The 24,672-nt window shown below is 34.4% G+C and overlaps 1 long non-coding RNA gene across 4 annotated transcripts in view; it reads left to right on the top strand.

Annotated features, from left to right (window-relative positions):
• LOC106015582 (uncharacterized) overlaps positions 1–20,640 on the top strand; it is a 320,191-nt gene extending 299,551 nt beyond the window's left edge. For all 4 annotated transcript variants that reach the window (XR_011807004.1, XR_011807003.1, XR_005263736.2 and 1 more), the window contains 2 exons: positions 10,747–10,889; positions 12,135–20,640. This is a non-coding gene — a long non-coding RNA (uncharacterized lncRNA). The remainder of the gene's footprint in view (positions 1–10,746; positions 10,890–12,134) is intronic.
• The last annotated feature ends 4,032 nt before the right edge of the window (positions 20,641–24,672 follow it).

Raw genomic sequence — 24,672 nt, 5'->3', positions numbered from 1 at the left:
TAATCAAAACAGACTCAACATCTCACATTGATATTACTGAGATTCATAATATGAAAAATATGGAAAGCTTTGGTACAAGTAATGTAGAACATATTTGTTTCAGTTTAATAACCAGTAAGTTTAGGGGGCAAAATATTTACCCATTTCATTCTATATTTTAAGGATAAAAAGTTTCATCTTTGTTCCTCTGCTTAGCAAAGACTGGACAAACAGAAAATCCTGGTCTGTATTTGTTGCAGGTTGCGAGTAACCACTAGGAGGAGCTGACTGCCTTAAAGAGAAGGTGGTGGATTGATTTACTAACAATTCCAATAAAAAGTGTTAATGAAATGAGTTCAGTACTAAAAGTAGTGCTAAGCTAAGATAAAGTTGAAGTGTTTATATATTATTTACGATTGCTACACAATAACTTATGGGTAAACACTGTGTAATACTAATGTACTTCAAGGCAGCAAAGATATTCAAGGGCCTGATTTAAAAGCAAAGCTCAGAACTGTTCTGGCCTGAATGATAGGATCTGATTCATATCATTTCCTTAGAATATGCCCTGTATTTTATTCACCAGTGGGCTACACAGATAAAGTATCTGATTGAATAAAATAAAGAAAATATATGTATAGTATTGAATATCAGTCTATTAAGCCAGGTGGCTGTGTTCACAAGCGTAGTTCTTGGACAAAACAGCTTCTGAAGTCCATGATAGTTATTTTTTTCCCCTGCATTATAATCTCTTTATATATTTAATACCATAAATAAAACAGTGGCATAGAAGAGAACTATAAATAAAACATCAGCATAGAGGGGATATGCCAAAAATGATCTCTCAGCTTGTTTCTTAATATCAGTCCTGTAACTAAAAGAAAACTCCGTTCGTTGCCAAGGGATGAGGGAGCAACTGTTGCAAACCATCCTAGACAGACAAACACAAATAGTCACATCAGGAAATTTACAAATGGGATTGTTTTTACAGATTACTACCAATTGAGGCTTTATTTTTCCCCTCCTTCCGGTTGAACTTATTTGTCATGCGAGGTGCCAGAATGATGATACTGACCTCTCATTAAGAGGTGCTTTGGAAAACGTTGCGTATTTCAATCAGAGGGTACACACTTCGAACAAAGTATGTGGTATTGCTCTTCTCTCCCTAATTTACAACACTAGAAATGAAGAAGTGTGTTTGGCCCATGGCTGTAATGACTTGTACTTGTTCTGGTGAAGTGTACTTCAGGGCAAATGCATCCTGGAAATATTTTATTTTATTATTATTAAAAGGAAGGAGAAAATTTAATTTAGGAAGATAAATGTGAAATATAAACACTTCTATTTTCTTTCCATAATTTTATGAGAGTCTTGAAATTAGAAATATAGCAGCTGCCAAACTGTAGCCAAAGAAGCTTGGTGAAATAAGGCTAATTTTAGAGATCTGGAGAAAGAAGGAAGGAAGGAAGAGAATGGTAGATTCTCTAAAGGCAAATTTCAGTGCAGATGGAGATGTTTACTACAAAAAAAAATGACCAAGAATATTCTTCTTTGGACAGAGGGTAATTATCAGGATAAAAAGGGACATGAGCTGACCACCTACATTGAACAGAAATATATTTTCTTCCATATTCAAAAGTATGTTTTTGTGAGTTAAAATCATTTCTACACAAAGGCAATTAGTATTAGTACAAGAAACATGTTTGTTTATAAGCGAGGAAAAAAAAAAAAACAACAAACAGTAATAACAAAACTAGGGCATGGTTTCAAAGCATCCCTTTGCTCTATGAGAAGGCAAGTCTCTGCCAATCAGCAGAGCAGTGCTTGTAAGGAGGAAAAAGCTCCTGTTCCCTCTCAGTTCATGTAGAAGGTGAGCATCTCCCCAGTACAGGTTGTCCCATGCCTTCAGTGATGACTTTGGAGTTGTTGTTTAGCCCAGGCAGGCAGCTCAGTATCACACTGCCACTTGCTTACTCTCCCCAGGTGTGATGGGGAAGAGAATCAGAAAGGCAGAGTGTGAGATCTCATGGGCTGAGATAAAGACAATTCACTAGGTAAAGCAAAAGCTATGCGCACAAGCAAAGGAAAGCAAGGAATACATGTACATTCGCTGCCTCCCATCAACAGGTGGGTGTTCAGCCACACCCAGGAAAGCAGGGCTCATCACGTGTAATGTTTTCTTGGGAAGACAAATGTCATCACTTTGAATGTCCCCCCTTCCTCCTTTACTCCAGCTTTTATTGCTGAACATGACACCATATGGTATAGGATATCCCTTTGGTCACCCTGGATCAGCCATCCTCGGCTACTTGTGCACCCCTAGCCTTCTCCCTGGCAGGGCAGCACAAGAAGCAGAAAAGTGCTTGGCTCTGTGTAAGCACTGCTCGGCAACAACTAAGAACAGAACTAAGAACAGTGATGTGTTATAATCACTTTTTACATCAAAAATCAGAAACACAGCATTGTGTGAGCCTCTATGAAGAAAATTAACTCTATCCCAGACAAAACCATTACAGGAATAGACTGAGGAGAGCTGGAAACTACTACTTTCACAGAAAAAAATACTTTCACAGAGGCAAGCTCTTGGTTGGGGGGGGGGAGGGCAGGAACAACTCCTGATGTCAGTGAGTTCAGAATATCAGGTGAACAAGGGTCTAGGCTTTGCAAAAAGGAATTCAAAAATTGGTGGGAGCTTCCTTAATGCAGTGTTTTACCTTTGAGAATTAAACAGATGGAAACTGCCAGATCCTGCTTCATTGTCAGTTCAGCTGAGGTGCTGTCTCTCAATGATCCTGCAGTGCCTAGACCTTGCCAAACACAGGCTGGGTTAATCGAGGAAGGTAGCATTTCAGAAGAGGAAGGGTGGTGATACAGTATACTGTCCCACATCAACTATTTCATATAAAAAATGTTTGGAAGAGTTCTTTATACATAGACTCCACTGGAAAATAAAAGACTCAATCTAAATATCCTTATTAAACATTTTTGAAATTAAAAAAGGACAAAATGTTTTTCTAGTGTTGTTTCTCAGAAAGTAGACTATTCAGTCCTGCATGGTGAGTCCTGCTGTATACTCACACTAAATTGGTTAAGCTAACAGATACTTTATGGGCAAAAGTAATGGCTGGCCTAGCACCAAAATTATTTCATTATGAGAGCTGAGAAGAGCTGTCCTTGATATAACTTAGTGCATGACAATGTCAACCAGCACACCAAGATTCCCACCCACTCTGTCACCTGACTTATTACAGGGGTAGAGATTTAAGATACTTAAATGTCGCTGACATTCTCTCTATCTCTTCTACCAAATCTTTGTATTGTATCTGCCATCATCATTGGAAAACATCAAAACTCCTAGACCGTCTAAAATGGCATTCAGCTTCTGTGGAGCCTCCCATAATTAGAAGATCAGTAAAGTATTCTATTGGACCAACTGGTGAGTTGTTGGCAGGTGAATGTAGAAATCATAGAATAGCTTGGGTTGAAAGGGACCTCAAAGACCATCTAGTTCTAACCCGCAAGTCCTTGCATGGAGAGCATCTATTTATTGTTATCCTGAATTTACTGTACTTTATCCAATTAATAAAGAACAGAAAGTCCCCATTAGAGACCCAAACTTATCCGTTTGGGTTTGATTTGCCCAGCTTTTTAATAGGTCACCAATGCAGCTTGTAGGCAACAAAGATAGTATATATTGGTTATACTAACCAAAAAACTTGAAGAAAAGCAGAGATTTGTAACTGTAACAACAGCAAGTCATGAAAACTATCTTCCTCTTTGAGTAAGGTTTAGTGTTTAGAATATGGTTGCCCTAATTTTACTTAGAAACTCTCTTATTCTGCTTATCTGCATCTTTATGCAAAAGATTTTCAAAATAAACCCTTCACAGTCCAGTACAGGAATTTTTCTTTTCTCTTTTTTTTTGCCTTATGGGAAATTGCCATGCAACTCAACAGGATCTTATTTTACCAGAGTAAATAAGGTAATTGTGATAAAATCAGATAATAAAATAAGTGAAAGTCCAGTGTTAACTTATGTGACTTCAGTCAAGAACTTTTTTTTTCCATTATAAAGGTTTGTTTTGCATCTACTCACATTTTTATAGAAAAAAAATCTTTCATGAGTTAAAACATTTCTGGCTTATCAACTTTTACTTGAAGAAATAAAAGTTTTAAATTAAATGCAACCTTTCTTGTGTGAAAGCTACATTTTGTAGTTAATTACATGAATTCTAGATTGTTTGTGGACCATAGTTAAAGCTTTTTCTGATGTCAGTAAAGCTGAATTACTGGCTCATGAGTATTAGTAATTACAGTCCTAACCACTGTTTAAGAAACAACTCCCTGACAAATTCTCCATGTAAGCACATAAAGCTGATGGTTTGATGGGTTGGGAAGTGCCAACCTTTTCTGTAAATGATCCTTGGTGCCACAGCCACTATTATATTTGAGAAGAGACCTTTTAAGAAGATGGGTAAACTTGACGCATCCAAAATCATTAAACACCTGATCCATTAATGACATGGAATTTGTCCTGTGTACAATTGCAGCAGCTTCCATCTGACAGTTCATCTGAGAGAATTGGGCCTAATAAGGAGGGCAGAGGTTCTGAGCTAATGAGCAAGTCAAGGTTCTGATCTATTAGGTTAGATATAAACTACCCGCCTTTGAGACTTAAAATAAGATCGGGTCTTTAGCCTTGTTTTCAAACATTTATTAATCATCAGTGGCTTAATACTGCAGGACTATTCACCTGAAATCAGTGGAACTATTCACGAGTAAAAACTGCACTATTGGGCCACAGAAGTACAGCACCTTCCCTGTGACTTCATTAAATCTTCTTCAACCTTTCAGCCTCTCTTCCTCAACATGCTGGCTCATCATCCAGAGAGGACGAGTTCAGTCTTCTTTTTTTTTTTTTTTTTAACTGCTCAACCCCCTCTTTAAGCCTGTGAGAAATGTAATAATTGGAAGAGTGATTCCTTATAATCAGAATTCTTGACTAGTAGAAAAGCAAGTGGACTATTTATTTTTTTCACACAAAAAAAGGTTCTGTTCTTAGTAAAGTGGTAGTTCATCATGTTGACTTTTTACTTTCTTTTCCAAAAATTTAAAATGATTGAGATAATAATTTCTATTTCTGGAAAATAGTAATAAAAATGTCTTTTTATATTGGAGTTTTCACTCACCACATAAATAAAAATAGTAGTTAATTATTTGTGAAATAACAACAGATTTTGAGCACTTTGCTGCAGTGATGTCATTGTGTAGCAGCTTTGGTCAGAGCTAGATTGTCCTCTGTGTCACAATTCATTTTATTTTGCAGATGGGCCCTAAGAAAACTATGCTAAAATCTCACAGGGACTTATCTCCACTTGAATTCTCTGAAACACAGTCCCAAAAACAATACTGAGCACCAGACTTTTATGCTGATAGTATTTTGAATATGACTTGGTGATTTATTTTTGTCACCAGGTATTCTGCTAGAGGTGGTTAAAGCACAATATAATGGAAATCTCACAATACTTTGAAACCTTTAGTATTATAGAAAGAAGAGTGGAAAGAGGAAAATGAGCTGAAGCTGCTCACCTGAGTGATAGTCCCTGACAAAGTGGTGGTAGGCCCACAATAATGAGACTGTTGAATGGAAGATAAAGGCAGTTTGATTAGAAAAGACTCAAAAGATCTATGAGAAATAAGGTATGAGAGGCCTGGTGTGACATACAGTGTTTGGTAGGTCATGTGTGATGCTTGCCCTTATTGAACAATGCCTAAACCCCCAGCGATTTCACAATTACAATGAGTCCTTCAGCTAATGGAGTACATGATATTACAGTTTTGCCACGCCACAGTTAGCAGATGTACCCCATAAGAAATTGCAGCAATACAATCCTTTGAAAAATTGGATATAAACAAATATATATATATTGAACTAATTCTCACACATCTGCATGTAATAGTGCCCTTAGTATATACAGACCTGTGCAAAAAATTGTTAAACCACGTTGCCTTCCATGGCCAGTAGTGCTCTTGAAGGTGTTTTGGGTGTCTATCCTTTGTGCTTAATCTAAGACCTAGTCGGTAGCTATACAGGTTTGGCTGGTAGAACAGTACAGGTATAGTTTGTTAACATCAGTATAATTTCTATCTTCAGAAAACATTTTGTCTATATGGTTTGTGCTGATGAAACAGACACTATGCCAGTGTAACCATCTAGAGTATTTGGTAGATAAAAACATTATTACAGAATTAACCCTTAAATAACATTAAAAGTTTTAAATATTGGGCTAGATTAAGATAATTGTTTACTGTTGATCTGACTTAAGATTTATTATCAATAAATACTGTGTTAAGTTAACCTGTAAGTAGTGCCACCAACTCCTGTGTTCCTTGGATGACTCAAGCAGAAGACTAGCCCACCTTACAAATATATACTCAGGCCAAATAAAGATAGCTATTATAGTGCAAAAAGATTGGCTTTATTCTCTATTGCACAGCTTGAATTATTCCCTGTTCAATGTGTGACAAAAGAAATCCTATCTTGTGGTTTCTAAATCTACGTAGCACAAATTCTGTTTTCACTTAGTCTATTAAGCAAGTCTGGTCTCACAGTGTAAGACAGCAATACTCCAGATTGTGCTAATATATATACTCTATATAAAGTACTATGTATTTTTCTTCTTTTCATCTTTAGAAAAGTGTAAGAAATGATTTAAGATCCTGGACTATATAGAGACTGCTTTAAAAACCTGCTGACTGGTGCTTCTCTGACATCAACGGCAGTTTTGCTAAGGCAAAGTAAATGTCATAAAATGTTTTGTTCTATAGCAGACACTGGCAAATAATTGGCATCTGTTTTCTGTTGTCTAGCTGCTAGTCTGTTTTCTGAAGCAGAAGCTTCAATTCTCATCTAATTCCTTGTTGAATTCAGTCTCATAAAGGACTGAAAAAAAAACGTTAAGGAAAAAATGTGAAGCATTCTGTTAAAGGAAACATAAAAAGTTTCATACTGATTTCCATCCAATTAATTGTTCAGACTACTTGGTATTTCTTAAAATAATCCAAATAAATTCTCAAAAATGTTTATCTTGACAGCTAAAAATTTCTACAGCTAAATAGTCTAATTCCTTTTGCTCTTGTCTGGATATTCGTAATAAATTCCAGTGGAATACAGATATTTTTCTCATCAGCTTTACTATTTTATCAAAATGCAGCATAAGATTTTTGTATACAGTAGGTAGATTTTTCAATTGTATCCAACTATTGGCTGATAAGATATAATATACTTATCAAAATACGTCTGTATTCAGCTCCTTACTGCTAATGTTTTAAAGCAGATAAAATAGCACTCTGACTTCAGAAATTCTTTTGGCTAAACATAAGACATTAATACTCATTAACATGCTTTCAAATATATTGCCAGAGTGGTAATAAAATCAACACCTTCTAATTTTTATGTTGAAACTAAGCCAAAGTGTATTTGGTCTTGTCACTACATAGCAGTGTGCATGATACTTAAGATATCAGCATAAACACTGAATAAAAACATAATTTCTTTATTAAGTGAAGACATGTTGCAATTTTATCATAAACAGACATTGTTCGACTGCATAAGCAAAATGCATTGTAAAGGACCAAGAGGCAGGCAATAGGATAAGAGATGAGATTAGCTTTTGTTTTCATACCAAAATGTTTTCATAGTTTGTTACGGTAAGATACCAAATAACAACCAGAAAGCTAATTCTGTTTTTTATACTTACTGCTTGCCATGTAGATGAAGGCTCAAATAGTCTTAAGTTTATGGGCACTTAAGACACTTAAGTTTATGGGCAAAATTTGCCTAGAGTAATCATATACATTTTATAATCATATACATTTTATAATGCATGACCATATACATTTTCCACACTATTTCAGATCAGACCAAGATACATACATTAACTGTAGAATCTGTTCACAGCACTCTTAGTTTCAGTAGAATTCAAATTCTACAGTCTTTTAAAATGTGCTGGAAATCATCACTGCTGTGAAATGAAGATACAGTTTTAGATAATGTGAACCTCTGCTTATTTATGAGAAGTATCACTAAATAATTTTAAGAAATAAATACATAAATGTAGACAGATATTTGCTTCAAAAGCCCTGAATCTTCAAGATTATCTTGGATGAGCTACAATTTCTTGTGGGATCATTCTCTTTTCATGTATAGTACATTTGAGACATTTCTGCATCAATCCTAATAAATGGCCCATGAGAATTATTGTTTTTTGTTTGTTTGTTTGTTTTTTTGTTTGCTTGTTTTCTGTCTAGTCCGTAGCAGATTTAGAACCCGAATCACCTCAGAACTTTACCGGATAGTTTACTGTGATATCACAACTGTGACCTAGAACTGATAGGCCAATGACACACAGGAGAAAAACACAGTTACTTTTTGAGTCAGAGAGGCTCGGTACTAGCAGAAAAATATGGAGAAGCTTTGTTTTGTAAAGTCCTTGTATTTCTACTAGTTTTGTGACAAAATTGCAATAATTTCATTTCGGGAACTGTAAATCTGTGTCAATGAAATAATGAGGTCTCACTATTATTTCTCCCAAACCATACTGTTTTATTCTTGGTCAAAAACAGTTGGCTGAGACTTCATTTTAGCTTTAGCATTAGTTACCCAGCATCCTGGTATTTCTCCTTTTCCATCAGTCTTAGTTACTCTTCCTAGTTTTCTATATGATATTCACCTCTCTTCTATTTCACTTCTTCCTACTTTAAAACTTCCATTACAAAGTCGTTATGATGTGTCACGTAAATTTTTGGTTAAATGTTTCTATAATGCTTTCAGCTCTTTTAATATCAGAATATGTACTGCAGTTTTGAACTGATTTAGTATTTTCAGAATTTTTCCTACATTCTATTATTCTAGTTCAAGACCAAGAAGACTAAAGACAAAAAAGAACAAAACCTGTGTTATGAAAGAAACACAAGTGCTTCTTCCATTAAAAAAAAAAAAGTATTTTTTTTTTTAGCATATCACACTTTGTTGCTTCTTTTGACACCTGAAGAAGAGATCCTCAAAGCAGATCCTCAAAGCTTTTATATATATATATATATATTTCAACTTTACCAGTTTATGTAATACAAACAAGGTCTAAGAATCCTTGCTTTTAGATCCTAATGGCAGCAGCAGCACTATCACTGTGTTAAAAGTATTCTCCTTTCTACTGCAATTTATAGCAAATAGTTTTTGAACTCGTATCATAGCATAAGCATATTGTTACTATTCTCTGCATCACAGAAATAACTACAACCAGGTATCATAAAATAGTTTTCCCTGTAGCAGGAGGAAACACTCTGGTCAATTGAAGTTTGCACATTTTTCTATGACGTGCAAATCAGATAAGCAAACAGTTTCTGTCCTGTGACTCAATAACTATGAAGGTGTAGCATACACATAAAGACATACACATATGCAGTATACACACAGAGATATATAGCATAATTCAGTGAAAAGGGAGAAGGCAGAGTAGTTAGAATTTCTTCAGTTTATTGCAGCAGAACTGTCTCTAATTATAAATTTTGATTTGTTGACACCCGAATTATACTCTATAAACAGTTTCAGCAAAGTTTTTTTCATAATATTTGTAGAAAGTAGAACTTCTTGCTTCTTTTCTGTTGGAATGTTATTCAGATATATATTGCAGTTTTTCTAGAATACATTTTTTTCCCCACTGAAAATTTTATAATCCTACATTATCAAATAAATGAATTATTTTATTTGTCCTAAAATTTCCTTTTTTTTTTTTTTTTTTAATGATTTCAATAAAACTGTTATATATTGTGGTATATTATATTAGAAGTTTCAGTTTATTTATCCACCTTTACTCCTTTTGGGATAGAATATAAATCTCTCATAAGGCTTACTTCTAGTCTTACTTCTTCCTAACAGAGTTGGAGGTTTGTTCATAGGAATCATATGAATGAAGCAGTTGTAACTTGGCAAAGTGTCTAGTGCATTAAACATAATAAGTTCATTAGGATCAAAAGATAGGATTTCCACAATAGATGTTCTGTTATGTACCTAATGTACCTGTAACGTACAAATAATTGAAGACAATTCATTTTCAGTGATTTTGTCCCATCTAAAAATAAAACCAGAAAATTCTCAATATTTTGTTCTGAATTAAAATAGCAGAATGAATTGTTTCTTTGTGAAAAAAAAAAAAAATGCAGATTCTGAAATTAGAATCAGTATTTCAACCGAGACAGATATTGAAATAAAAAGGCATTGTCAGTATGCATTTTGAAACTGACCCTTTTATTAAGATCAGTGGAGCAGAGCTTAGTGATGGAAAAAATATGGGAAAATACCATTTAGAAAGCAAGGAAATGTTTTATGGCAGAATTAATTTAATGGAAGTTTCAGTGAAAACATGTTTTTTCTGCCAGCTATCTTAGTTCACTTCTAGGCTGGCCAGCTTCAGTCTTCTAATATGTTCAGGAATTTAAAAAATCTTTTCCAAAACTGGTATTTTTCCAGCTTCTTTTCATGGAACTAAAAAGATTTCAATATATTCTTCACTTTCACTCTCCCAAATTAGAGTGAACTGTTTTATTTTTGAGGCTTATCCGCTACATTTTTGTTGTTTTAATTTATTGTTATTGTATTATTTGACATATTATTTCCTGCTACCATCTGAAATGAATGAGTGAAGATGTAACTTCATTTCTGTCCCCAAGTAAATTGCTTCCTTTTCTGATGTCTGCCTTTTTCTTGTAGATCAGAGTTCCAATATGGCCATGCTGTTGAAAGGAAAGCACTGAATACACAGCTCATTTATCAAGGCAAAAGTGTTTAACTATGACCTTAAGCACATGCTGCTGCTTGTTAGTTTAACTGAAGCTACACAAACATGATAAAAGGTAACTGACCTTTATTCTGTGCTCTAGGTATCTGTTTGATGATGATCTCACTTTGTCCAGAGGTTTAGCAAGTGTTTATTTTTTAACTAACTCTCTGATTACATGATTCTCTTTTCCTGACTGTCTTCCTTCATCATATGATACAGCTTTTTCTTAAGTCTCTGACATTTCAAGTGAGGGTCACTGTATTTATGCAGTGCCAAGAACTAGGAACAGTCTTATGTGTTGAGTGTGCTCTTCCCCATTGTTCTGCAAATTAGTCAACATGAAACCAGATAGTGATAATGTGTTGTTATGATTAAGGTTAATAAGCTACTGATTATCTCCATAGACTACAGTTCCAGACACATTATTTAAATGGACTGTTTTGTTGGAGTAGTTGATAAAAGAGCAAAATTTTCCCTTGTTGCGTTAAAAGATGTTATAAATCTGTAGAGGAATAAGGAAACATTACACAACAAGAACAGTTTACTATGTCCAGTATATTATATTATATTATATTATATTATATTATATTATATTATATTATATTATATTATATTATATTCATTTTATGATTAGTACACTGTAGCTCCATGAAATATTGTCGAGTAACAAAAAGATGCTCTTCTATGTCTCAAAGTTTAAACCACCCAACAAAAAGCCTGTCTTAAGTGAACTATTGTTACATTTCTGATGCATGCAAGAAGTTTAAGAAACTATGTCATTCATTTAACCTCAGTTTCTAAACTTGATCAACTTGCAAGGCCACTAGTTGAATGTAATTTATTTTGTTTTTCCCCATTTCCCCAGGAAAAAAAAAATCCCTAGAAAAAAAAAAAAGTATTTTCCATCATTTCATCTCCATCAATTAATTTAAAATGAAAATGAAAAACAAACAAACAAACAAACTAGAATTTGATTAATATAAGAAAAAATACAAAACTTTATTTAAAGAAAAAAAAAGAACACCACAACTCTAGCTGAGTCCCTGGCAAAACTACCAGCTTGGAAAAACACTTCCTAAACCCTTAAGATTAAAGAAAGTTTTAAAGATTATAGGAGTAAAAAAACAACAAAACAAACAAACAAAAACTTCATACCATGAACATAAACCATATACCATGAACATAAATCTCAGATCAGAGTTTTTGGGTGGGTAGCATCTTAAAAATTGGGATTTTGGCCCAATAGGAGTTTTACAACTTATTTTAGATTATTTACTAATTTTGAAAATACTGACAGGAATACCATTTTCTTCTCTAGATCTGCAAGAAGATAATTTTCTTTGAAAATCACAGCCAAATACAGATTTCTTCTAATGGCCATGCCTCATGCTATGTTTTTCATTGGTCCTGGGCAAAAAGGAAAAAAAAAAAAACAAAGCAGAAAACAAAACAGAACAAAACAAAACAAAACAACAACAACAACAACAACTTGGAAGAGCCTGGAAAAGTCTCTCACTTTTTAGCCAAGGGTTCTGAATACCGCCAACTGGGTCATTACTGAGAAGCTTGTGTATTTACACTTTATCACGTTAGTTGGCAGTCACACACCCCAAAGAAAAGGACCTGAATATAGAGTTGAGAAAGGCCACTTGTTCTGCCAACAAAGTGCATTGTGCAAAAATACTTTGACAATCAATTATTAAGTATACAGAGATGACAACTCATATACATGTATAGAAATCAATAACCTTTGGGCACTTAATCCCCAGGGATCACAGCAGACAGTGACAGAAAGTATCAAGGTCAGTTATAATGAAGTCAAAGTGATAAAGAACAGATGCAACCTGCTCTAGCCCTAAGAAAGAACACATTAAAGACGTGGTGAAAATTTTATTTTTCTTTAGTGAAATTGCAATATAATATCTCGCTATGAGTATTAGAAAATAAAGATCATATTCAAGAGCTGGTGCTACAAATATTCAATTTTGCATGTGTAAGATGGGCGCTTGAATTCATAGCTTTATATCAACACAATATGTTTCTCAGCATGTCTCCATTACTTATGTATTAAATCTATGTGTACCTACCTATATAAGATCATTAGTCCAACAACACACCATGATCAATGAAATGATCACTATTATAGTTAGGATCAAGAAATAGTCTTTCTAAAATACTTATTCAAAATTCATAGGATAAAATTAGGGCTACAAAATTCATCTGCTGACAAAAATTGTGGAAATTATGTACTGTACAGAAGATGTATTTTTATTTGCTGTACTTTAAAAAAATGTGCTCATTACAATTTTGCTAGCTAGATTGGAAGTAAAAACGGGTCTTAAACTGTATCAGATATAAGCAAAAAGTGTCTTTTTCGTTAACATAATTCTCTCTGTCTTTTCCTCTGAAAAAGGAAATTTGAAGATTTCTTTAAAACGTCATATGAAAAGGAGGGAGAGGTTCTGGCTCTTCTGTCATTTAGAAAATACAAAGAAACCATATTGTTTAGAAAGAGCCAGTAAGTGATGTACCACTGTGATGAGGTAAAAGAGAACATCCTGTGTGTGTGTTCCATGCTGTTGTAGGAATGGGATATTCTATCACTTCAGAGAAGTCATGAATATTCTGTATATATACATATATAGACATGAACTGTAAATCAGAAATCATACATGATGTGGTCTGAGAGAATAATTTGTAGAAATATTATGTGTTTTTAATGTTTTTACAGTTTTTCTAATAGGCCCCCATTATTATTCTATGTCAAAGTTGTCGTATTAGACTCTGTGGGCACCTCTGAGTTCCTGTTGACTACAGCCTGGTTTTAGGACTGATCTTGTCAGAAGCCTTAGTACAAATGGGAGCTAGAGACACTGAGGCACCACGTTTGTTTGCCTTGGCAGATTTTGAGTGTATTTGTGGTGGAAATAGTAGTGGAAAGAAAATGGAAAAAGATGAGCCTACTGCTTGGGCACACCAGGGATATAAACTTCTAAAGTATTTCAGAGTACTCCCTGGAACAAAAGGGGAGCAGGGAAAGGATGTCTCTTGGGAGTCATAATTCATGTTCCAGTCTGCTTATTGAATGGGGCAGCTACTTGAAAGATTCATAGATTTTAAGGTCATTTATGATTGTCTTGCCTGGCTTGTGTGACACAAGCCATAGAATTTCATCCCTTCAGTGTTGCCTTCCAGCCCATTAGGATTATATATTACCCCCAAGTATATATGTACTTAATGATTCTCCAGTACTAAAAGAAATAAAAAATTAATGGCCATAAACACAGCAGCTTGTCTAGTGGTGCTGAAGAGCAGAGTGCTCTTGGTGCTGCTTGTCAAGTTTTAAGTCATGTGAGAGGAAAAATAAATACCTAAAAACACACTGAATGCTCCTGATAGCTTTTCTTTGTGTAAATTGAAGGTAGTGAAGAGAAACAGAGCAATTTGTCCTGTTATATCTCTATTTGGGGGAACAATATCTATTCCCCTATCTGTGCTTGCAGTGTCCTTTGTGGAGTTAGTGCTACAGATGTAAGCAAAGGGGCACAGAGAAGAAGCAGAAGTGGCAGTATTATCATTGTAGAAGATGAATGTAGTGGCACTTCTAATTTATTTAGTATGCAGGATTTCGACTTTAATTAGGATTCTTTTGTCACATCATTCATCAAATACACTTGAAAGAAATGGAAATTAACACCAAAGTTTCTGTTGCCTCAGGCATGCTTTTAGTACTTTTACTCATTTTGGTTTATTATTGTTCAGTTCAGTGAAATAGTTTACTTGTGACAATTCACTTGGCTGTAACTGAATTTCAGAAAGGGTAGAATGAATACATTCTCTTTAAAAGAGCTCTTTTGTGAAGCTTCTAATGCGTCTTTTATTAAAAAACAAAACAAACAAACAAACAAACAAAACAACAAAAAACACCTTTTGTTCTGTTTTGGTTTTGGATGATTGACTGTGTTATATAATGTAACATAGTATGCCAGCTTTTGCCCTTAATAGTAGCTTTTGCCCTTAATAGTCATTATCAAACTAACTAGCAGACAAAGACCTTATGACTGCTGGAATGCTTGTAAGTCATAGACTGTCTGTAACTTATAAAGTACACTTGTGTTTAGAGAAAATAAGTTATTTGCTGAAAATATTCCTATTTAAAATGAAGCTCAGTTTATCTACAATAGCACTGTTTGCATGGGGAAAAGTTTCTACATTATTCACCACTCCAGCTCCATTCCTGTTATTGTAAAATTTACATTATCCTGGCATAACAGCAGCTGTCTTAATAAATTATTCTTCTTATATCCAGAGTTTCCATCTCATATAGCAGAGGTCCAGTCAGACATTTGAATAAAAAGAAAGTGAACCAATATTAGTCTGAGATTATGCACTGTGCCAGCTACTGATTCTCAGCACAAAAACCATTAGTTGGACATCAAAATTCATGCTTAGTTTAAAATCAAAACTTTTAAGTAATTAGTTCTCAGAGCTCTGTGATTGATGATGCCTGATTTGTGGTGCTTATGGCTATGAACTGCAACATCTAAGCAACTGCATGTTCTATCAGTTTTCCTGCAGTTTGGAACACTGAAGTTTTCTTCCTCATGAATTCTCTGGTGTCCAATAATACGTAGTTTCTCCATAAGAAGGATCTCTTTCTCTCACCCCTGCCAGTATTGAAGCTCAAAGAAACTTTGTCCCTTTTTCAGCCACCCTCTCATATGCAGCTGAAAATGAAATGGAAGAAGAAATATTTCTACAGACCTACGCCCATATAGTATTTTCACAGGGAATATTCCTAATTCCCAAAGGTAATATTTTGAGGGTATTTAAAAATTGCATTCTTATTACTAAAACTTTTTAATAGGTCAGGAATCTCTCTCCAGCTTTTTCTCCATCTTAGAAGTGCTAGAAATTAAACTTCAAAAAGGCAGACATTCTTTTAGAAAACATATGGTGATGGAAGCTGGATGCATACTGAAAAGTAAAGACTATAAAGCCTACAACCCTGCCAGTGTTTGAAATTGGAGATAGGCTTCTGCTTTACAAAGTGTTTAGCACACTTTTTGGTGGTACTATAAGATAATAAATAAGACACATCTGAGACAACCAGAATTGCCTATAAATTCATCTAGCTCCTGGTGGAATCAATTACACATTTCAACTAACATAAGTAGGAATGAGACCCAACTACTCCTCATAGGTTTTTGAACACTATCAAAAAGATAGGACACCATCAATCAAATACAGGAAACTAATGTTTCAGACCTTTTCTTTGCACTGAGTGACTTCTGCAGTGTATCAGCTCTGAAGTAGAATACAATATTTCAAAGAGCTCAAATGAAAAAAAAAACACCACACAAAACATTATTAGTATAATGCAAATAAAAATTATAGAGTCTATATGTTTTTAAAGTTTGAACAATTTTAGCTAATTATAAAAGATTATTTCAAATAATTGGTATACTGGAACATATGTATATTGGTGAAATTATTATGTTTAGTCTTAAGGACAAATCCTGTCACCACATACTGCAATGGTGGTTCTAAGATCTCTTTTATTATAGGACATCATGAACATTGATATTGTGGGTGCCTAAAGCCAGTTCTGAGTATAAATAAATTGTAGCTCTGAGAATATTATCTATGTCTTGTACTTCAGAGCTGTCAGTCAGTATTTTTGATCATTAGCCATCTGTGATTATTTTAATTTTTGCCAGCAGGAGAAGGAACTCTTTTCCACCAGGGAGCTCTGTTATTACAATATAATTTATATGTAAAGAGCTCATTTCATTAGAGAAAAAAAAAAAGAGCTTTAACATTTTTCCCCAAAGTTTAAGAGAAACTTGTAGCATGAAATATTTGTATTGCATTTCTTTTTATATTGATATACATAGTCCATGTAAAAGTAATGTTTTACTGGAAGAGTTAACAATAATTCTGTGTCTTTAGCTTAGGTTTCGTTTAACACCCCATACTAGAGAACAAGAAACTGAGGCAGTTGTGGATATATAACTAGATAAAGTACTATTTTTCAGCTCCACTTGAAATTACTGCGTTTTAGACACTACCTATGTCTTTACCACATGCTAGTTAAAATCCTTACAAGGTCATTTTTGATTTAGCTCCCGTCAGTCTGTTGAAAGAATGACTTTATAATGACCTTGTTTTTACTAGAAATGACTTGCTGAAATGAAAATGTGGCATCTCCTTGATTTACTGAAATGAAACTCTGCCCACCATTATAGTACAAAGCTATATTTTTATTGACATTGTAAATGCCGACATTATAAACTGAGTTAAATTGGTTCATAGGAATACTAACATAAAATAAATTAGTTTATGAAATTTACTTAGCTAATTCTGTCTTTTTTTTTTCCAAACAATCCTCGTTTGTCAATGGTGACAAGTACCTGTTGCCACTATTTTCAGCCTGACTTCGAGGTATTAAACTTTGTAAGTATTTAGGTGAACTTGAAAATAAACTGCATCGGTATGGCATGAATTGCTGCTGTCTGCACAAGATGCCTGTATTTAACTTCCTCAAAAGGGAATGGAGTTCTATGTATGCCAAGAATAGTTCCTATGCTTTTAAACACGTACGCTCAAGTCTTCTGTTTCACGTGCCTTAACTGTGGTACAGATATTGTCTGTACATTTAGCTCTTCTCTTACAGATCTTCAAGAAGCCAGCCATAAAAACAATGAAAATTGACTACTGCAGTTGAATTGCCTTTTAACTAAGCTTTGAAGCTTTAATTATATTGTTCTTAAAGTAACTTATGCTATGTATTTGACTTTTGAATTTGAATCAATTCAATGATCTACTAATTAAGGCCAGATGAGTAGTGTCTGTCAGTTTTACACATACTTCAGCGTTTACAGAACATTTCTGTTTTACCCCATCTGATTGTCTGGTTTTATGGCATACAGATATGTTTCACATAACAGTTTTTCCAACATCTTTGATCAGAAAGATAACATGGATTTTAATAAGCAGTGAGACAATTATAAAAGACTCTCTAATTAAAAAACAAACAAACAAACAAAGCCTGACATTATAAGGACATTCAATTGTCCTCTGTAATCTCTATAATTAAATTATAAAGCAAAGAATAAGAAGAGAGATATATTTAAATAGAAATCTTTGATGTACTAACTAGCTACTTGTACTAACAGTTTTAATTGGACTCAGTGTTCAAATCTTGTACTCCCAGGCTCCTTAGATTTGCCCAAGGTATGTATCACCTTGTTGTACCTTCTGATAATTCACAAGGAGATCCATAAGCAAGGGAAAAAATGTAAAATGATTTCTGTTCTTTTTTCCTGTCCTCACTCTCCTTTACAATCCCCTAGTGAGGGATGTGCTTTTTAACATTTTCAATGCTAGGCAATACAAGGTTCTCTCTTCCTTTCTCAAAATTATAGTAGCATATGCTGTTAGAGCAGTTCATCAAGACTAAGTATATAAGGCAAAAGAGCTGTCTTGAGAATATACACTACAAATGATGGAGGGATGGATGCCTCTGATTATTTCAGCCCATGAATTGAAACTTTCTCTGGGATCTCTGTGTCATATTTGCTGAAATTGTCTAGCAGATCTGTTAGTATAAGGATATAAACAGGTCTTGCCCAATTACATCACAAATATATATAAACCATTTTTTTTTCCTAACTAATAATCTCCAAAATGACAAAAAGTTTAATGAAGATAACGTTCTATAAGCTTGTCTGAATGTATGATAAGTTTTGGATTAAAAAAAAAAAAAGCTTGGGAAATTGTAAAAACTTGCAATTTGTATAGTAAACAATGTAATGGAAGAATCAAGTAGTAAAGATTTTCTGTATTTTTAACAAAACTGCCTTCATAGACTATCTTGGTTCTGTTAAACAAAAATATCCTTGGGACAACCTGAAAGTAATTCACTTTTTACCTCAGTGTTGCTAAATTTGAGTTGATTTGATTGAATCTATATTTATCCTCATGTGGCTCCCAGAGCACTCACGAACTTTCATAATATCAGGACAAATCTGCAAGTAAAAAACCTCACTTTTACCAGCAGGTATTCAATGAATGGCAGGTGGCAAATAAAGCACTTAGTGAATTGTTTTAATTGCATTTCTCTTGTAACTCTCAGAAAAAAGTTTCAGAAAGCAGAAGAGGAGCAGGATGGATTTATTTGCTGCTTTCATTTTGTACCAACACTGCTTGCTTTCAGAAAAAACATGCTGATATAATTTCACTGCCTTTCTGCCTTTCATGTATGGATGATATTTAAACAGGTACAACAAAGGGTATATTGTAGTGCAGTAGATAAGGACATCACAACAAATATGAAAGCAAAGAACTAAATTTACTGCACCTACTCAAGAATATAAAGAAGCTTTTAACCTAAGCCTGCTGACATGGAGTACAGAACTAAACCCTTTTTTTCTTCAGAATTAAATAGGACTGAAGGTTAGCAGGTTTAGCTGTAGTTACAATTTCTGACACTGTTTCATTTCGTAGAATTGCTTATGTAATTTCAGGTACAGCCCACTGAAGTTAATATAGTGGTACAAAAAAACATTTACTGGAAAGCTCAGACTGCCGGTGTTCAGATCAAAAGTTTTCACTTATATAATACTTTTTTTTTTTTTTTTATATATACTATTTTCCCTTACTTCATGCAACAAGGAGAGCACAGAGTATAATGCATATGCTGTATTAATGAGGCTTTCAGGGTGGGCTGGAGATTCTTAAACAAAGCTCAGTCAATGGAGCTGTTGAAGGTCCTTGCATATAATCTTTGTTTATGGATGGAGTGATTAAACAAGCAAACAAACAAAAAAACCCAACAACTTACCACAACTTAATTTCATGTTTAATTTCTTTATTTTCAAGGCTTTTGATTGGGACCCGTCTAGGACTGGTAAATTTAACCTTTGAAATATTAACTGTATGCACTGGAAAAATGTGAAGGAATCTTTTGGCATATAAATGTGGCAAGAAGCTTTATCCTGTAATAATTCATACTGCTGAAGTAGCTCCATAAAATCATGGAGAGTTACTGTAGTCTGGAGATATAAGCAGACTGAGGATCAAGGGATGGTAATTATGCTCCATTTTTCTTTGATCTTTGCAAAGATGAGTGATACCTACTTGTTCCTAAGAAAACTATGTTAAACCTTAGATAGTAAGATTAATTGTGATAAAAGATAATTAAAGGAAAGTATATAGATAAAGGGATCAATTAAAACAAGATGAAACTATAACTTGACTTATCTTTGTTGTTCAGAATTAACATGGAGTCAGTGCATCTGAGGGCTGTTTCATTTTTTGAGTTTTAGTTGTCCAATATTTCATGGCATGAACTTCTACAACTTGCAGTTGGATCTAGATGGCATTGGAGAGAGCTTAAATGGGTAATCAAGTGCCACCTGTGAAATGCATTGTCCTATAATATATATTTAAAAAATTGAGCTGAGAATGTTCTTTTCTTAAATCATGGCTGAAACGATGTTTCAGGACCAAGTCAAGCAACACTTCAGGGTAGTTGCCTCAGCTTGGAGATTTTCTGTGAAGTATGGTGTCAGTTCTACTATTTTTTCCTTCCCCTGTCCCACCTTTGCAGTTTTTCTCCATGTCTCATATTATATTGAATATGCAGTCACACTATGCTTTCTATCAGGGACAAGTACCACATCTGAATTTTTACAAACTGATGATAATGTTTTATTAATTTATCTGACATCTGTTACATTTTATAGCTTTTGGAATTTAAAATAAAATAAAAACGCTTAGAAAAAAAACTTCAATACAACTTAGTTTATCTACTTTTGCTTCTTTTGCTTCACAAATCTGTGTTAACTGTCAGGTAACTAGAGACACCTAGAATTCCACAACCTGTAGAAAGGTCACAAGAGAGAATTTCTCTTGCAGAAGTCCTCTTGTGTAGGTTCTGAGAGAGGCGGATGGTGTGTGAAGAGTCAAGGATTAATCTTTTCCTTTCCATTTACGATTAAATGTGTAACTTACTGATGTTGGTGGCATGCTACTCCTATGATTCAAGTGCTAACATAGGACTCAGAATATGAGAAATCAGTATCCTACTTTGCTACAGACTCATTAAGCAAGCAATCTGGTGTTTTATTTTCCGATCTCTAAAAAAGGCATCTATTCACCTATACTCTAGGGATTTTATTCAGGTAATTAGACATTATTATTCTTATGAGAATTCTTCCTCTTTTTATTATTATTCTAATCACAGAATCTCAGAATTCTTTGGATTGGAAGGGACCTTAAAGATCCTCTTGTTATAAATAAATAAGAATTTGTCAAGATGTTTCTACAGTTTAATTCCTTTAGCTGGAGGCTGTAGTCTATATTCAAATCTGAATTTATAGTGTTGACTATGTTAGGAATTTTGCTCAAGAATTAAAATGTGTTTTATTACTCTGAAAGTTAACAGGACGGTTTTATTCCAACTTTATATTAAAGTTGGAAGTTTAGTTGCAAGGCCAGTATCAACCAAATAGACTATTTAAAGAGGAAGAAAAATGCAGCGTGCTAGGCATTAATTTGCTTAAAAGAGTTATTTGTTTTCACAGTTCTGGAGGAAAAAGAAAATATTTGTAGGACATTCAGTTACTACTTTAAAGATTACAACATTCCTGCTCACTGAAGAGAGGCACCGGAGTGATTACTCAAAGAAAAAACTGAAACGAGTAATAATAAGAGTTAATGGGGAATATTCCAACCATTGAGGTTCAAGAGTTACCTTCAAAAGACAATTAAGAACTTTATGGGGTTGAAATCAACTTCAAGAGATACCCTGGGACATTCAGTTTCTGAATTTTTGTATCTCAATTTAGTATTTAAAGTTAGGTAGTTAAGAGTCTGTCCACTGCTTTATTCTACTACTTCAAAGAATTATCCAGACTGTGGTAATTGCATTAGCCAGGATTTTCCTTTATCCCATAAAAGTCATGATGTTTTCTTCTTCCATATTTGTTACTGATAGTTTCACTGATGAGTTGCTGTGAAATCTCATCGTACTCAAAACAGGAGAATATATTTCATGGCACTGTGGGAAATTATTAAATGTTTTAAAATTATTTCTGATTTTTTTTCATTATACTAATGAGTAAAACAAAACAAACAAACAAAAAAACAACACACACACAAAACCATAAAACTTCAACAACAAAAACATCAAGCAAAGCAAAACAAACAACAACAAAACACCTCCCCACCTCTTTCCCCCATTCTTATTCCCCCTTTCAGTGTCTCCTCAGCAAGACTACAATTCTCTGGAGTCAATTTTCCTAACAGAGTCTTCCCTGACTATGTTGGACAAATGTCACGTCCCCTGGCTCTCTCAATCTTGTAATGAAAATAGACCTATTGCCAGCTACACCTTGCTGATTGCTTCCTACCTGCTGCTAAGGATAATTTGTGCAGTGTAAATGAAGACTTCAGCAGTTGCTGAAAGAAAAAAAAGGTACAAGAAGGGACTGTTGTTCACCATTTACATAAGACAGCCCACAAAGAAACAACTCTATTTAGATGAAAATATATAAAGTGTATAAAAAATCCTTAAGTTTTCACAATCATAATTATAATAGACATCATAAATAACTTTTTCACCTGAAAAATGAATTACACATGCTTTCAGCTTTTCATTTCCTTAATCCCATACCAAGGATTTGTGTGTATTTGTTTCCTTATTTATTCTGGCAAACTCATATTACTGGATGTGATTGCTTTTGATCATTTAAAAGTGAGCAATGAAGAAATTTCTAGTTGTTACTCTGCAGGGGATTGTGTCCATGCAGAATGTTAGTGTTCATATTTGTTAATTGTTCCCAAATATTCTTTCAGATAACTTCTTGTCCCTGAAAAGAGAAAGGAGATAATGGTGCTACAGTGGGGAGGTACTGTGAGGAGGTGAATAAGACACTGAAATACCGCCATTTCCAGACAGCAAACCTCTCTGCTTTGCATGGTCTGGCTTGCCCTGTCCCTACTGTGTAACAGGTCATACTGCCTTCTGTTTGTCCTGTGTTATGAGAACAGTCAACACACTTGTGGGAGCAGGAACATTTACTTTTCCTCATTCACCATGTTTGGAGAAAGGGAAGCATATTATTTCTACCTATTGAAGGACTGCTGTTGCATTTTACATCCATTTTCTTGGTACAGCCTGAAATTTAATTGGGAGTTACTGGGAATAGAGGTGGAAACAGTCAAATCTACCTCTAAGAAAGTGCATTATCTTTGAACTGAAGAGCCAGCTGACAAATGCTAGATGAGACATTCAGTACATTCTCTACAGTAGCAATTCAGATTTGTTTGGATAATTATCTAACCTTTTACATGCTGACTCTACATACAGCTTTCACCTCTGTCTTCTATAAGGAGACAAAAGAACTGCATCAATAATCAGCATATTTTATATACATTACCACTCTTTCTTACTCTCATGGGCTAGGGTCCTATCTACACGTATACACACACACACACTTTTCCTTTTTTTTTGTTGTTGTTCTAAGTAATGCTTGAGGCATCGGCTAACAGTAGATTAAAACACTTTCTGCAGTTTGACAGCTTGTATCTCATCCTGATGCTTTCTGCTTGTCCTTCCAAATTTGTGTCTCTTTTTGCACGTCTTAGCCTCCTCAACAAATTGTCTAGATATTGTAAAGTTCTGATCCTGATTCCTAGTGATACTGTTTTTTCAACATGCCTAGACATTCTTTTCTTCCTTTATCTCTTTTCATCTCTAAAGACACAATAATCTAATTTACAGTGCTTTTTCTGAGACTCAAAAGCAAATGAACAACATCAAAAAAAAAAAAAGAAACAAACAAACAACGACAACAAACTTTTACATATACTACAGATCAAACTGGAAACATCTGATTCACCTGAGTGCTTGGACAGCAACAGCAGATCACTAAAATGAATAGTAGATTTACACATTGGTCTGAAGTGCCTGAAGCCTTAAAACACACAACCTGCAGTCTACAGTAAGAAAAATAAAACAGTTTGGCTTATAACCACTGAAGATTATACTGAACTCCAAGAGGACCTGAAAGATCTTGAAAGGCCTCAGCCTTCCTTGGGAATTGGTAGATTACCTCTCTTTTCAGGCTTCAGTCCACTCAGATGATAGGACTGTCAGACATGTAAGACAATAAACTCTCAGCTGCATCTGTTATCCACACTGCAATGAGTCAAGTTGGGTTTTAGGGGTTTACCAGTTAAATCTTGACTTTTCTACACACCAGAATTCATCACAAGTTACTGAAGGATTTTGTTTTATAAAAATAGGGCCATTTTTTATATTTACATTTTTTACATTTTTTTTGAGTGTTTGCTAAGTTCTGGAAGGGTAAGATGGAACATTTTGGTTTGTTTAATTTTTCTTCCAATGAGCAGTGCCTGTGTAGGATTTCACTTCCCATCAGAACTACTGGTAGCATCATTCCTGCCCTGAATATTGGAGCTGGTTTACCACTGTTTCTGAAAACCTTTTGATGTTCCCATGGGCCAGAAGGCTTGAGGTATCATTTGAGTGCATTGGATGTCATTTCTGTTCAGCTGTAATGACATTTCAGGGTAGCTCTGGACCCCAGAAAAGAGGAATTATGCTCTTGTCCAAAGTCATCTTTTCCAATAACCAGATCATTGTTCTGCTGGTGGTGGGTAGTGGACTGAGACAAACTCCAGCACTACAAAACATTTACTGTTTTTCTTTTGTTTTTATCTCTCTCTTGAAGATGATGCTAGATGAACCTTTTTTTTTTTTTTTCCTTTTAATAATAACAATAATGCCGAAACCGAATCAGTGAGTTTTGCATGCATTGAGAGAA

The sequence above is a fragment of the Anas platyrhynchos genome, chromosome 2 (genome assembly GCF_047663525.1).
Source record: "Anas platyrhynchos isolate ZD024472 breed Pekin duck chromosome 2, IASCAAS_PekinDuck_T2T, whole genome shotgun sequence".
Classification (NCBI taxonomy): domain Eukaryota; kingdom Metazoa; phylum Chordata; class Aves; order Anseriformes; family Anatidae; genus Anas; species Anas platyrhynchos.
Note: the sequence above shows the minus strand (reverse complement) of the source record. Positions and strands in the feature narration are given on the sequence as shown.